Genomic DNA, 15,194 nt, shown 5'->3' on the forward strand with positions numbered 1-15,194 from the left:
TATGTGGTAAGTTTTAGTAGAGCACTTAAAAAGACCAAAGAACACAATATTTTTGTCTTATTTTACCCTTAATATTGTGATGGGTAAATGAAATTGAATAACCTAAATAACTTGTGACTGGCCAGCCCTTAAAAGAGAAACAAATCTATTTTATTCTATTCTGTCTTTTTCTACCATATTATGAATTTCTTCATACATGATTATGGTTTCTCAGACTAAGGTTAATAAAGATACACAATGACCTTAGGATCATACTGGACAGTTTACAAAGTACTTCCACATCTATTTGAAGTGGGCTCTGACTTTTCTGGCTGGACTTCATCATGAATTGACTCAGAAAGCAAGTTGCCAGGGCAGAGAGCAAACAGTTCACACAATTTTGCTCAGACTATATTGAAAGTTACCAAGGAAAAATGAATTGAGTATATGAAGCAGTTTGAATCATCTAAAACTCAACACCTATTTATCAAAGGTATCTAGCAGACTATTTGCACCCAAAAATCTAAACATGAGTTTTTGAGTAAATTAAATTTGGATTTGGCCAGAGTTGTAGTTAAACCAGTTTTATTTTTTTAACTGTCATAAACTTGAAATCTTCAAGAAAGGTAGATATACCTTACTGCATGAGATGCTTAAGAAAACTAAAGAAATGAGATAATGTGTGAAATTTTCAGCAGGTGTCTCTTTGAACCATGTTTATACGCTTCTCATTTCCCTACTACATTTTACTGTAATGCAAATTTACTTTAAGCCTTCTCCCACAGATTATGAGCTATTTAATTGCATGGGAATTATATTCTTCTTCTCTGCATTTCTAGTTCATGGCATTAAATTATACATTCATTCATTCTTCCATTAACTTCCTCATTCAACAAATACTTTAAGTTTGGTGCAGTGGCTCACACCTGTAATTCCAACAATTTAGGAGGCCAATGTGGGGAGAATCACTTCAGACTAAGAGTTTGAAACCAGCCTGGGCAACATAGCAAGACCCTATCTTTACAAAAAATTATAAATAACTTAAAAAATACTTTAACATCTATGTGTGATATAGCAAATTGCATAGTGTTCAAATGATCTAAACCTAGATTCAAATCCTAGCTTTATAAAGTACTAACTTTGAGACTTTTGCATTATCACATTATCTACTGAAGATTTAGTTTTGAAAATATAAAACTTTATACAGTGGTAAAAATTAAATAGTACACAAAATTCAAGAAATACAAGCAAAGTATAGGAGACATTAAGGGCTAAATAGTGTGGGTTAGTTTCTAGCAACAAAAGTCTATTGAGAACTAAAATTAATAACTTGAGTCAATAGGTCTATCAGTCATCTTTAGATAAATTATGTTGTAGTAACAAAAAGTCAAAGAACCTCCTAGTATTATTTCCACAAAAGTTTAACTCGTTAATATTACATGTTCCTGTGGCAAAGCGATGGCTTTGCTCCATGCATTCTTCATTCCAGGATTTAGGCAAGGGGGCAGACCCCATCTGACATTCCAGCTGGCATTCCAGCTACAATGCTTCAGTGAACAAACAAGGATAAAAATCAACAGTGGCTCTTAAATCTCCTGCTATCTATGACTTCTATTCATACTACATTGTTCAGAGTAAGTTAAAATGTGTCTGATTTCTGTGAGGCAGCTAAATGGGAAGAAAAATATACCCTACAACAATTGTAAATGATACGCGTAATAAAAAAATCAAATTCTAGGGTGGAAAAGTAATCAAGGAAGCCTCTGCATGGGATAAAATTTGATCAGCTGCATGGGAGGACCAAAGGATATATGTAGAATGGAGATAGTATCTGGGGATAAAATTGATAGGGCCAGCCAGATGATAGAAATTTCTATTGTAGTATGCTTACTTATTGTAGCAGCCATCACCAACCAGCGCTGTCCAAGTTGCTTAATTTTGGCAATTAATTTAATAACTGAAATTCAGCAAAGACACACAGGAGCCTTTAGATATACAAAAAACACATCCTGGTTGTAGCCTTACACACAATGGCCATTCTACTTCAAATAAATTTCTAGGATTTGTCTATATCACTGAATCCCTACTTCATTTCTCTGAGCAGAAAATGCCTTTGATGGCTCAATGTATTTTCAAACTTCATATTTTATTACCTCTACTTCTCATACAAGTGAATCCGTACATATTTTTCAAGTAGTTGGTCCTACAGACTGAATTTTTTTTTTTTTTTTTTTTTTTTGTATCTGAAAGAAACATTTTCTTTGGCAAAACAACATCTTGGGGTGGGGAAGGGGTTGGCTTTTAGACTCATACTCAAGTATGAGTGCTGGGATCTCTCTCTGGACCTACAAAATATCTTGAAATCTAATGTCATAAAGATAAAAAGCTATTGGATAAAATACTTTTGAGCAAGGGAAGAGCTCAAGACAAATAGTGGTTTAGAAAGATAGAACTAACAATGATATATAAAATAAATAAGGTGGGAATCTGGAGAGAGTGATCTTATTATTGCATACCTACCAAGGTTGTGACCCATTGTTTCACTTAGTTGTGACAACGAAAATTATGGTGAAAAATTCTAAAGAGACTTTAATCTGTCAAGGCCAATTGCTGTCAAGTCCAATATTTTTAACTATTATAAGATTAATGGAAAAGTGGAGATTTTAGAATTAAGTCAAGGTTATATAATCATAATAGCCAGTGTTATTCTTAAGTGGTGTTACTGTTATGTAAATTCCTCTTGAATGTATAAACTCTGACCTATATATTAAATAGACAAATGAATGGATAAGTTATGAATAAGTCATAAAGAACTTTAAGAAAAAGTTATATAACTCACAATACAAGATACGTAAAAGGTGATAAACAATAATATTAAATCACTTGCTTTCAAGGAATTTAGTAGTATTGATGGTTTGATTCATAATTTATGTGTTGTATTTTACATAAACTTCAAAACATGATAAGGTGCTTATAAAGAGTAAAATAATTATATGATTAGTGATGTTATACCCAAAATGTAAAAAAAAGAAAGCTTTTAATTATCTAAAAAATTTGGTATATGGAATCTTTTGTCATTCCAGTCAAAAGAACTACCTAAATTCCCCATTTCCCACATAAAGTCATGCCACAGATAAAACCAAATCAGGTGCTTTTAGGAATTAACACTGCATCGTTTGAAACACAAAAATAAAGACAATTATTTTTACTTTTTCATAACATACTAAAGAAAGAATAATCATTTCCCTTTGCTAAAAATGTCAGCAATGAAACCAGGCATATAATAGTATAAATTAGGAAAAAAAAGTTCAATGACATGAATTAGTTATCCAGCCAAAAATTACATAGAATTGTAGCTGAACACACTTATTTTGAAAAGAGTTCCGGAATGATGAATCTTAATAATATCAATCAGCATGCATTTTAAAAATACAAATCCAACTGCAAGTAAAAATCGTAACTTTTTTTAAAAACTGGAACTATTTCAATGGATACAAATTTGTTCATGAAAATTTAAACAGGATATTGTTTCAATGGAAAACTGATTTCCAAAGAAGCAGTAATAAGTATTCTCATAAAATTATGAACAGCTAGCATCATCCCTACTATAACCTTTCCAGAATATGAATATGTTGATTAATTGCATGAGACACCACACTTGAATTAGCCTTCTAAGCACAAAGATCTATACTTATGGTCAATCTAGTGCTACAGCCCAGCATGCCAAGTTTGGAATTTTATTTTATATGAACTTTTCTCTTTCACTCCTGTGAATGTTTCATTGGCAACTTTAGTATGTTAGATGTTTAAAAAAAAAAGTTATAATCCTGAATGGCATGATATTTGAAATGTGGAAAATAGATATCTTTGAAAAATGTTTTTCAAATATTACTTTATAGTTGATTAATACATGCCTTTATTGTTAATATCAATGTTTGAAGAATTGTACTGAAATAAACTATTGTCATGTCACAGGATAAGGTCATTTTACTGTAGATAATACTTTTATCAAGGGCCTGGCCATTTGTTCTAAATTATCTTAAGAAAAAGAAAGATTTCAAAGATTTAAGTTCCTAGTCACTTATGCAAGCATGTCAAGTTATCATCTATTTCTGCTTCTGTTAAAGAAACCAATAAGTTGTGTATTTGCTATTACTATTTCCATCAAAGGGGAACCTGGAGTCAGAATGCCAGAATTTAAATGTCACCTTTGCTCTTTAGCAAAAAATGGCTGTCAGGACAATTGACTCAACCACTGTCAGTTTTTTTGCTTTTTCATTTTTTTCATACATATAAAGCCTTTATTACACTCTGAATCTAAGATAAATGAGATAATACATGTAAAACTTTTACACAATGTGCCATATGCCTACCATTCAGTCAATGGTAATTACTATAAATTAATATAGCAATATTAATTACTATAAATTAATATACCCTGATAATGTAAGTGGACCAACCAGGATTTATACTGGGGTCTGCCCCATTCTAACCCCCATTATCTCCCCACTGTACAACACTGCCTCCTGATAATAAATATCTCATCAATGAAACCGTCCTCTACAAAGGTTTGCTGAAGATAGTAATATTACATTTGAAAATAAAACTTAATTAGGACACTAAATTAAAAAGCTATCTTCTTAGTAATAGAATTGGTTATAAAAGGCCTCATCTAGTCTGTTTCCTCTGTAGCCAAGTCAGGTGAATTTGCTGGAGAAAAGAAATGCTGATGAGATTATGTGTTGACCCATTCTGTCTCCCTGCAGACGGTCCCAGCTGGCATAGTGTGTACTTATTGTCCAAATGAGACCCTATTTTGTTTTTTACTTTTTATTGTATCTCTCCTAGGAAATAAAAATATAAATGTTGCTGTTGTGTTATCTGCACAGAAAAAAGAAATTGGTGCCTGATGTTTGAGAGAAACAAATCCCATATGAAATCTTTCTCACATTAAAATAGAAGCGATGGATTATAACTGCAAATATAAACCAGGTGTCTGTCATCGTTTTTTATTCTAATCTCATTACAGGCACATGGAACTTTGAAGTCTGTCTTATACGGATAAAAAAATGTTTTAAATTTATTTGTATAAGCACACAGTTCCAAGGAATGTCTTACAAAGAGGAAGCATGCTGGAATGGCAGAGACAGAGACACAGAAAGTGAAGCTCTATATCTTGCTGATACCTATAATATGCTAAAAATATCTGAATTTCAGACACTGGGGTCTATGTTTTGCTTACAAACAGAAGAAAAATAATAGTGCATATTCATAGAAATGTTTTGAAGGCAACACCAAGAAAGGAAGTAAAGGAAAGAGACAAAGTTATAGTGTTTCAGCGTAATTCTAACTCTGAAATAAAAAAGAAACAGACAACATAGGGGAGATGCATGCCACAAAATATCTTTAGGTCCAGGAAAAGGCTCTCTGTTTATTGTTACACCTTGTGCCCTAAATCTGCATATTCACTCTTCTATACAGCTGGATCTTTTGAGGAAACACAAGTTAACTCAAATAAAGTTAACTTGTTGAAGGCATTACCTCAACATTTTTATTGCTTTTACACTTGTTTCATTCATTTATATTTAGATGGCATAAAGACAAAGGAAATACCACCAACATTAACATATTTGGATGAACAATATACAGAACTAAAATACACAGATCTGTATTTGGGATAATAAAATTAACAAAAGATTTGGACAAAAATAATGAAGAAGAAAATAGTAATTAGTATCACCAATAGATGAGAGTCTCATGGATAAGGTACACAGTTGAAAAAAAAACCTGCAAGATTTATTCATTTATTGTCTTTCACTTATTTATTTTAAAAAAATACCCATACTGACCATCTATCATATCTCTGGATTTATAGATAGATTTGGTTAAAAATACCTACCTTGTATTTTGTGACTGTCGTATACTTGAATCTATGAGTATGTGGCTTTAAGGTACTTGCGTAGTACAGCAAAAACCTGCAAGAAAATATAAATAAGCCCCTATTTTGCTAATATTTATGCCTATGGTAAAGGGCTGTCATTAATACCTACCCTAAAATGACATGTGAAGGGCTGTCATCAATACCTACCCCAAAATGAGCTTGTTACTCATGTTTTTTATGATGAAGATGATGCTGATAATGTTGACATTGATGATGTTGAGAAAGAGGAAGAGGACGTTGCTATATCATTCTCCCCCACAGGGTCACTTAGGTAGCTGTACAGGATGAGGTTGCCAACCTCCATAAGCTCATTATTCATAATTCAGTGGGACACACACACACACACACACACCAATAAGTACAAAAAGCCCAACACCACAGATTTATGCAACTTTCTAGAGGCAAATAGAAATAAAAATGCCTAACTCTCTCAAACATTTTGTCTCACATATACAGTTATATTAAAACTATGAAGAAAAGACAGAAAGATAAGTACTTCTACATATTTGGTACATTTAGTACATTTTTTATGACTCCTTAGGAATTCACTTTTCTTCGATTTACCATTCCTTTCCTTCAGTTATTCCCCATATGGGAAAGTGTTAAGTTCTCTTATAAAACTTGTCAATTTCCTCTGAATATATTAGTGTTTGCTTATATTACTTTCAAGGTGTAATTTTATAAAAGAGTGCAATATTTAAGTGATGTTAAAGAGAACAGAAGAAATAACCATAAACCATATTTTTCTATGTACTACTCTTCCATTATTATACCCAAAGGAAGTAACACAGGTAAAATCTGATAGATAATTAAACCTTACAAAAAGTTTAGAATTTTTTGGTCTCAGTTCATATGACGTGAAAATGAATGTAACAGAGAAATATATCTGGGATGTGAATCATTCCCATGCAAAATAATTAGGATGAGAAAATCAAAACTTGATATCATTAAGGTGGAAACTGGCATAGTGCTTTAAAAGAGAAATCTAAAAATTCCACTAATAAACCGTGAAAGAATGAGTATTTGCACTGTGTACAAACACGGAACACTTCAAACAACAAGTTTGTGGTGACTCAGGAGCCTGTGACTACAAATATAAACTGCAAGTATAAATCATATTTCTATTCATTTGTAATAGAATTAATAGAATACAGGTGACCCTTGAACAACATAAATTTGAACTGTGTGGGTCACCACTTATACGTGAATTTTCGTCAGCCTCTAACACCCCTGAGACAGCAAGACCAATGGTCTCCTCTTCCTGCTTCTCTTCAGCCTATTCAACATGAAGGCGATGAAGTTGAAGACCTATATCATGATCCACTTTCACTTAATGGATAGTAAATATATTTTTTCTTTCCTACAATTTTCTTTATATATTTTCTTTTCTCTAGCTTGCTTTATCGTAAGGATACAGTATATATAATACATATAACATACAAAATATGTGCTAATATATTGTTTGTCATCTGTAAGGCTTCTGCTCAACAGTAGGCTATTAATAGTTAAGTTGTGAGACTTAAATACACAGCTCCCCTAAACCCTGTGTTGTTTAAGGGTCATATGTATATGAGTGTGTATATTATAGGGATTTTTGTCCTAGCTCAAATAAACATGACTCCCTTTCAAATATCTCATTTCTAGAACCAGGGTGTTTTCATCACAGTGTAGGGATAGGTTCCTTTTGACTCCTCCTACAGACATCTTCTTAAGCCCTCAGGGTGGATGTTCCACTACCAATTACCGTCTTGGGAACATTACTGTACTGAACACAGTCATCCTTTACAGGTCTCTCGTGCTTTACTTATTTTTTTATTTTTATTTTTTTGACAGGGTCTCGCTTTGTCTCCCAGGCTGGAGTGCAGTGGCATGATCATACCTAACTACAGCCTCCACCTCCCGGGTTCAAGCTATTCTCCTGCCTCAGCCTCCCGAGTAGTTGGAATTACAGGTGTGTGCCACTACACCCAGATAATTTTTTGTATTGTTAGTAGAGACAGGTTTTTGTCATGTTGGCCAGACTGGACTCTAACTCCTGAGATCCAGTGATCCATCCACCTTGGCCTCCTAAAGTGTTGGGATTGTAGGCATGAGCCATCACACTCGGCTGTTGTTGGCTTACTTCTATTTTCACCTCAAGTAAGTAACCCTGCATCTCTCCGACTCCCACCCCCATAAAATATTCTGTCAGGGTCTTTGCCTCAATTACCCTTGAGAAATTGGAAAAATAAAAAGCCTTGGAATGAAAAATTAAGTGGAATGGTCTGGCTTTACGTTCAGAGATAATGACAGAGAACAACAAAAATATATAAAATAATTTATAAGTACTAATGTGTTTGTACAAGTCCAACCATTTCGGCAATGTTACTAAGGAAGGTCTCCTGCTTAACTTTTCAATGCATCTCCAGTTTCCTAGAACACCAGCAAAATAACTAGACCAATGAATGCTCTAGCAACCCTCACCAGCTGCAGTGCTCCCAGCTGATCAGTCTTTCAATTCTCCAAGAAATCATATATTTTCAACTTTAATGCTAGCTTGAATATGAAATATAGCATTCACAAATCTTATTAGTGCCATCTGCATTTAATTATTCACTTTCTTATCATGTAAATAAAGTTCACCTTTGTTGACCAAAAAGTGTGGAGGCACTTACAGGTTATACAGAAAATAAGATTTGACACATTGCTTTCTGAATCCTCCAAATTATTTTGTTAAATTATTGAAATTATAAAAAATGTTTTAAAAGAAAATAAATTCAAATCTTTGTATTGGAATGGGAATACGGGTGCAGTAGCTATTCAGTTACTTAGTTTCACCAACCTAATATCAGGGAATATGAGCTACATTTTTTTAAACTCCATTTCACATTTAGTCAGCAGAAATGAAATGAATGTATTTTCTTGTGACCGTGTATTAAATGCAGAAAAAGATTTTGGGGAAAATAATGTATCTATAGCTTATAACAATATGTTTCTGTTTCAAATGCTAATGAACAATGGATACATTCTAGAAAAGTAGGAAAAAGGGAGATTAGTAATTATGGTTTTTGAGTGAGTGTATCCTATAAACCATGCATCTATCTACTGATCAAAGTTCTTACCATGAAAATTATATCAACTTTTAGGCGCCTGTGTCTATTAGCCTGTTCTCATGCTGCTAATAAAGACAAATCAGAGACTGGGTAATTTGTAAAGAAAAGAGGTTTAATTGACTCACAGTTCCACATTGCTGGGGAGGCCTCACAGTCATGGCAGAAGGTGAAGGGGAAGCAACATATGTCTTTCATGACAGCAGGCAATAGAGAGCATATGCAGGGGAACTCCACCCTAAAAAACCATCAGGTCTCGTGAGACTTATTCACTATCACGAGAACAGCACTGGAAAGATCCCATGATTCAATTACCTCCCACTGGGTCCCTCCCATGAAATGTGGGAATTATGGGAACTACAATTTAATATGAGATTTTGGTGGGGACACAGCCAAAGCATATCACTGTTCAATAAAAATTGTATTTAATATCATATATGCCTTTACTGGATGCCTCTAGGTCACTGCTGTTTTTGTATTCTTGTGAGATTTCCTTTTCCAATAATGTCAGAATATTCTATTTTTACTTAGAATAGGGATGAAAGTTTCTTCCCCTCTATTATTGCTGAACTAATACATGTCAAGAATGATTAAATTAGCACTGATAATTTCAATAAAAATATTAGCTCTAAAAATTATAAGGCAAGGACAAAAATTGCAATATAACCTGTTTATTCTAATGCAGCATGTGCAAAGACCATTTTTTAAAGTCTGGTGAATTTAAATTCAATTTTTTACTGAGGTTCCCTTTTTCACAAGAGTTTGATTACTGAAAAAATATCTACTTGTGGTAAGGAAGAAAAAATAATATCTGTCAGGTACATAGCACATTCTAAAATCTCTATTGTGTTTTTCTTGTATTATCTCAGTATTTACATGAAATTGAATTATTTAAGGAATGCATAATTACTAGAATATTTAGTTTAGAGGACAGAGTGCGAAAACTCAAAAATGCAATGAAACTAGTAAATGGAGAAGCTGATATTCAACTTAAGAGCCATCTGGCCCACAAATTTGTACTTTTTGTGCTACATCAAAATGCTTCTTGAAAATAACAAAAAGCAACATTAACTTAGCAATAGTCAGTGTGACAGGTGTCCGCCATATTTTTTTTCTAAGGTTCACAAAACCCTGGAAGGCAAAATCTCTGATCTTTGGTTAAAAAATCGAATCAGAATTTTCCATAATTATGGAGAGAAGCAGCTTTAGAGTATATTATAATTTCACAGAAGAAAATTGTACGTTCTCTTTTTGGTCAGATTTCAATAGCAAATATAAATTATTCAGAATAGAAAAGGCTCAGAAAATATATTGTTATGTCCAAGAGTGTTTATCTATCTAAAGTATCAGAAGGAAGTCAGCTAAACTAGCAAATATAGCAGAGATACCAACAACATTGTCCAACTTCAAGGCTCAAGCTAGCTGTCCCCAAAAGCCCTGCCAGCAGGTAAATGTCAGAGCAAGAAAAGACCAAAAGATCACATACAAACTTCACTTATTACTCTTCCTACAGTCCTCCACATATCATGTAGCCTTTTGGATACACTATATCTTGCCTAAAAACAGGCCCGCAATCTATGAATTACAAGAAGAGAGAGACGGGGAGGGAGACAGAGAACAATGTAATTTCTGGGAAAGAGTAAGCAGCACATATAGACAGCATGAAGACTACCCTTATCCATCAATCTATCATTCTCAGACACTATAGGCTACAAGACACTGATTCAGGTACCTCCTGATCCTGATGCTGAAAAATAGAACAAAAGACAAACACTCACTGTAACTTTGAGAGGCAAGCTAAATAGATATGGCATAGAAAGGTCATAGGTCTCATACAGCAAAAGGAAAATGGAGAAGATAGGTTAGAAAAAAAAAACTCTGCGAAAAATTTTTGTTAGTGTTTTCACACTTATTTATGATATAAACCCAATATCACTGTAAAACCTTTCCATTTTAAATAGATATTTTTCAGCTTCAGACATTTGGTGTCCACTTGTTGATAATATCCTTCCCACATTCATTATAATGGCTGTTAACTATAATGTTAATTATAATGACTGTGTGTGCATGTGTGTGCATGTTGTGTATATAAACACACACATATATATACATATATACACACACATATTTATACACACATATACACACATATATTCACACACACGTATGCACATTTATTCTGTTCTATCCTTTATTAGATAGTTGTGCAATTTTTATCTCTGACTCAATTTCTCCTATTTTCTCAATTTGACAGTATCTTTTAAAATTCCAAAGTTTTTTAATCTTGATAAAATCCAACTTGTCAACATTTTTCTTTTATGGCTCATGATTTTGTTGTCATGTCACAGAAATATTTGAGTAATCCAAGGTTTCAATGCTGTTTTCTATGTTTCTTTCAATAAATTATATAATTTAGATTTTTACTTGAGCAAATGATCCATTTGAGTTAATATGAGTTCTCAGTTGAGGTCTTTATTCTGCAATGTCCAAAATTTTTTAGCATCATTTGTTGAAAAGCCTATCCATCTTACAATATTGTTGACATTCAACTCACCATATATGTGTAGGTGCTTTGTTTTTCTGTTCCATTAATCTACGTGTCTATCTTTTACCCTGTATCACATATCACAATGTCTTGTTTACTATAGCTTTGAAGTAAGTATTGAAATCAGTGTGCATTTTTGTTTTTGTTTTGTTTTGTTTGAGACACGGTCTCACTCTGTTGCTCCGGCTGGAGTGCAGTGGCATGATTATTGCTCACTGAAACCTTGAACTCCTGGGCTCAAGATGTGTTCCTTCCTGAGCCTACTGAGTAGCTGGGACTACAAGTAAGCAACATTATGCTCAGCTAGTATTTTTCTTTTTAATAGCAATGAGGTCTCGCTATGTTGCCCAGGCTGGTCTTGATCTCCTGGTCTCAGGTTATCCTCCCACCTTGGCCTCCCAAAATTCTGGGATTTCAGGTATGGGCCACTGTGCTTGGCCCAGTAAGCATTTTGAAAGTTTACTCTAAAAATTCAAGAAGAAGAATCATAAAGAAAACCATGTCTTGGCACATTATAATCCTATTGCCAAGAAAACAAAAACAAAAAAAAAGAGAGAGAGAGAGACATTATGCACACAGGAATAAATACATGCACAAATGACAGCACACTATTTATCAGAAACTATTCAATCCAGAAGCCAGTAGAACCAAATATTTAACATACTGGAAAAACAAACATGCATACAAAATTTGTGACCTAGAATTCTATATCCAGTGAAAATATATTTTTAAAATAATGGTTTTTTTTCAGATGAACAAAAGCCTAGGGAATTTATTGCCGACATAGTGCAGGGAATTTGAAAGCATTTTTGCAAGCAGAAGGAAAGTAATACTAGATAGATCTACAAACTGGTAAGTCCACATATATATATACATATATAATATATATATACACACACACAGTATATCAAACACTGATAAAATTAAAATAACTTGAAAAATTCACAATTACATTAGGAAACTGTAATACTCCTTCAGTAGTTAATGAAACTAGAAAAACAACAGTTTAAATATTATAATAAAAATATTATCGATGAGATTAAATACATTAACATTTATGGAAAGCTTTTCACAATAAAAACTATTATTTTCAAGTGTACATATAACATTCACCAAGATCAATCAAATTTTAAGCCATAAAATATGTCTCAATACATTTTACGATATATTTATACTAAGTATGTCCTTGGACCCAAATATAATTAAAATAGATATTGACAAAAATCTGAAAATATTTTTAAATATTTGAACATTAACCAGTATAGTTATAAATAAACCTTGGCCAGAAAAAATAATAAATGAAATCACAAAAGAAATTATATGTATTCTAAACTAAAAGTAAAAAAAAATTGGGAGGATAAAGACAAAGCAATGCTTAATGTAAACTTACAACTTAAAAAATAAGAATTGAAGAGAAAATTAGGTCTAAGATAAGCAAAAAGTAAGTTTATAATAAAGATAGAAGAGAAAAATCAATAAAATAGAAAATGGACAAAGGAAGAAAGTGAGACTGAAAGCTAATTCTTTGTAAATATCAATAAAATTAATAAACCTCTAGCCTAACTGTTCAAGGAAACAAAAGAAAATATGAGTCACCAATATCAGAAATAAAAGAGAAAACCTTACAACAAGCTCTTTTAGACAATTAATGACCATGATTATTATAATGAATACACATGTCAATAAATTCCACTTAGTTGAAATGAAAAAATTTCTTGAAAACACTAAAACTTGTTCAAGAAGAAATAAATAATCTGAATAGCCTTATTATATGTTATTATGATTATGATTATTAAGATTTAGTAGATGAAATTCTTCCCTAGTAATTAAAATCTGGGCCAAGGTGATTTAATTGGTGATTTCTATCAAACATTTTTTAAAAGATAACTAATCAACACAATTCGACATAAATCACAACACTAATTCTACACAAATTCTTTCGGAAGATAAAAGAAGGAAACACTATCCAACTTATTTAATGAGGGCAGCATTATTCTCATACCCAAAATCAGAAAAAATACCTTATATAAAAGAAAACAGACTTGTATTCTTCAGAATGATTAATAACATATACTTAACAATATTTTAACAAATTAAATATTACAGTATAGTAGGGGAAAAAACAACATAATGAATTAAGATTCATCCTAAGAATACAGAGTAGTCTAACCCAAAATGAATCAATATATTTCAGCATATTTACTAATTAAATAAGAAAATAAACGATTATCTCAACAGAATCATGAAAATTTGTTTGTAAATAATTCAGCATTATTTCACGGTAAAACAAGAACTCAAAAAACTGGGAATGGAATAAAAGCCGAAGACACAAAGTCAATTATCCCCAGGTGATTTTATGATCACTGGAATATCATTAGCCCTTAGGGCAATGCAATATTGAACCACAGTAAAAAACACAAAAAAATTCATTAGAATGCTTCAAATTTAAAATACTGACAACACCAAAGATTTTTGAGACGTCAGAGTATTTTGAACTCGTGTGGCAATTCAAAATAAAGTATTTCTTAAAGAAACAGTTGGCAGTTCTTTATAAAGTTAAATATATATTTATTATGTGACCCAACAAACTGATTTTAAGGTATTTTTTCAAATAATCACAAATATATGCCCATAATAAATGGTCATATCCATATATTCATTATATATTTATTCACTAGAAAGAAATAAAAAATAACCCAAATAAACATCACTAACAAATGGATAATTTGTTATTTAATTGTGGTATACCATGAATTAGTATACTACTCACCAATAAAAAACAAACAAACTCAAGGTAAAGGCACCATCAATAAATCTCAAAAGCATGCTTAAAAGAAACCAGACACAAAAGGATATATACTGTATGGTTCCATGTATATGAAAAACTAGAAGCTGTGTTAATGGTAGCTTGGGCGCAAGGATGGAAGAAAGGTACTGACCAAAAAGAGCAAAAATCCACTCTTCGGGGTGATGAAAATGTTCCATATGATTGCACCACTCTATGTACATTTTAAAACACATTAAAATACATCCTTGCAATGTATACATTTTATTTCATGTACAGTATTCCTTAATGAAGCTCTTAAAACGTCTGCCATTCAGCTATGTTTTGTCAGACATTGTTCTTCGTCTGGCCAACAGACATTGACCACCTTTTCTGATTTCCAGTAGAACACCAATTGTGTTCATTCCTTAACAGTGGTTTTCTTCCCAAGAGACTGGGACTCTCTCCAGTCTCAAGCAGTTAAACCTTAATAGAGGTATTACAATCATGTTAATCTACTCTCCTTGCAAAGTAATCGTTACAAACATGTACAAGTGTCATAATTCTGGCCAATTGATGATATCTTCTTAGAAAGTTTCTCTTATTCTCTAACTGTCCTTCAAAATGGATAATTTTCAAATATTTATGTATTGCTTATCAAACGTGTGTCTTTACTCTGTCATAGATTGCAAAATTAACTTACAGTTTAAAGGAACAGGGACTGTAAAGATATACACAAAACCTAAATAAGTATTTCTCAAAATATGTTAATTGAAACCAAGAAAAAAATATTTACATAAGGTCCAGGTGCAGACATGAACATACATATGCATGTGAAACAAGAATGGTACAAAATAATGCTTACACTTACCAGTA

The 15,194-nt window shown here is 32.4% G+C and overlaps 1 long non-coding RNA gene across 1 annotated transcript in view; it reads right to left on the reverse strand.

Annotated features, from left to right (window-relative positions):
• Positions 1-5,777: 5,777 nt before the first annotated feature.
• LOC104006020 (uncharacterized) overlaps positions 5,778-15,194 on the reverse strand; it is a 472,234-nt gene continuing 462,817 nt past the window's right edge. The window contains exon 4 of the long non-coding RNA XR_010156524.1: positions 5,778-5,954. This is a non-coding gene — a long non-coding RNA (uncharacterized LOC104006020). The remainder of the gene's footprint in view (positions 5,955-15,194) is intronic.

The sequence above is a fragment of the Pan troglodytes genome, chromosome 3 (assembly GCF_028858775.2).
Source record: "Pan troglodytes isolate AG18354 chromosome 3, NHGRI_mPanTro3-v2.0_pri, whole genome shotgun sequence".
In the NCBI taxonomy this organism is placed as follows: Eukaryota; Metazoa; Chordata; class Mammalia; order Primates; family Hominidae; genus Pan; species Pan troglodytes.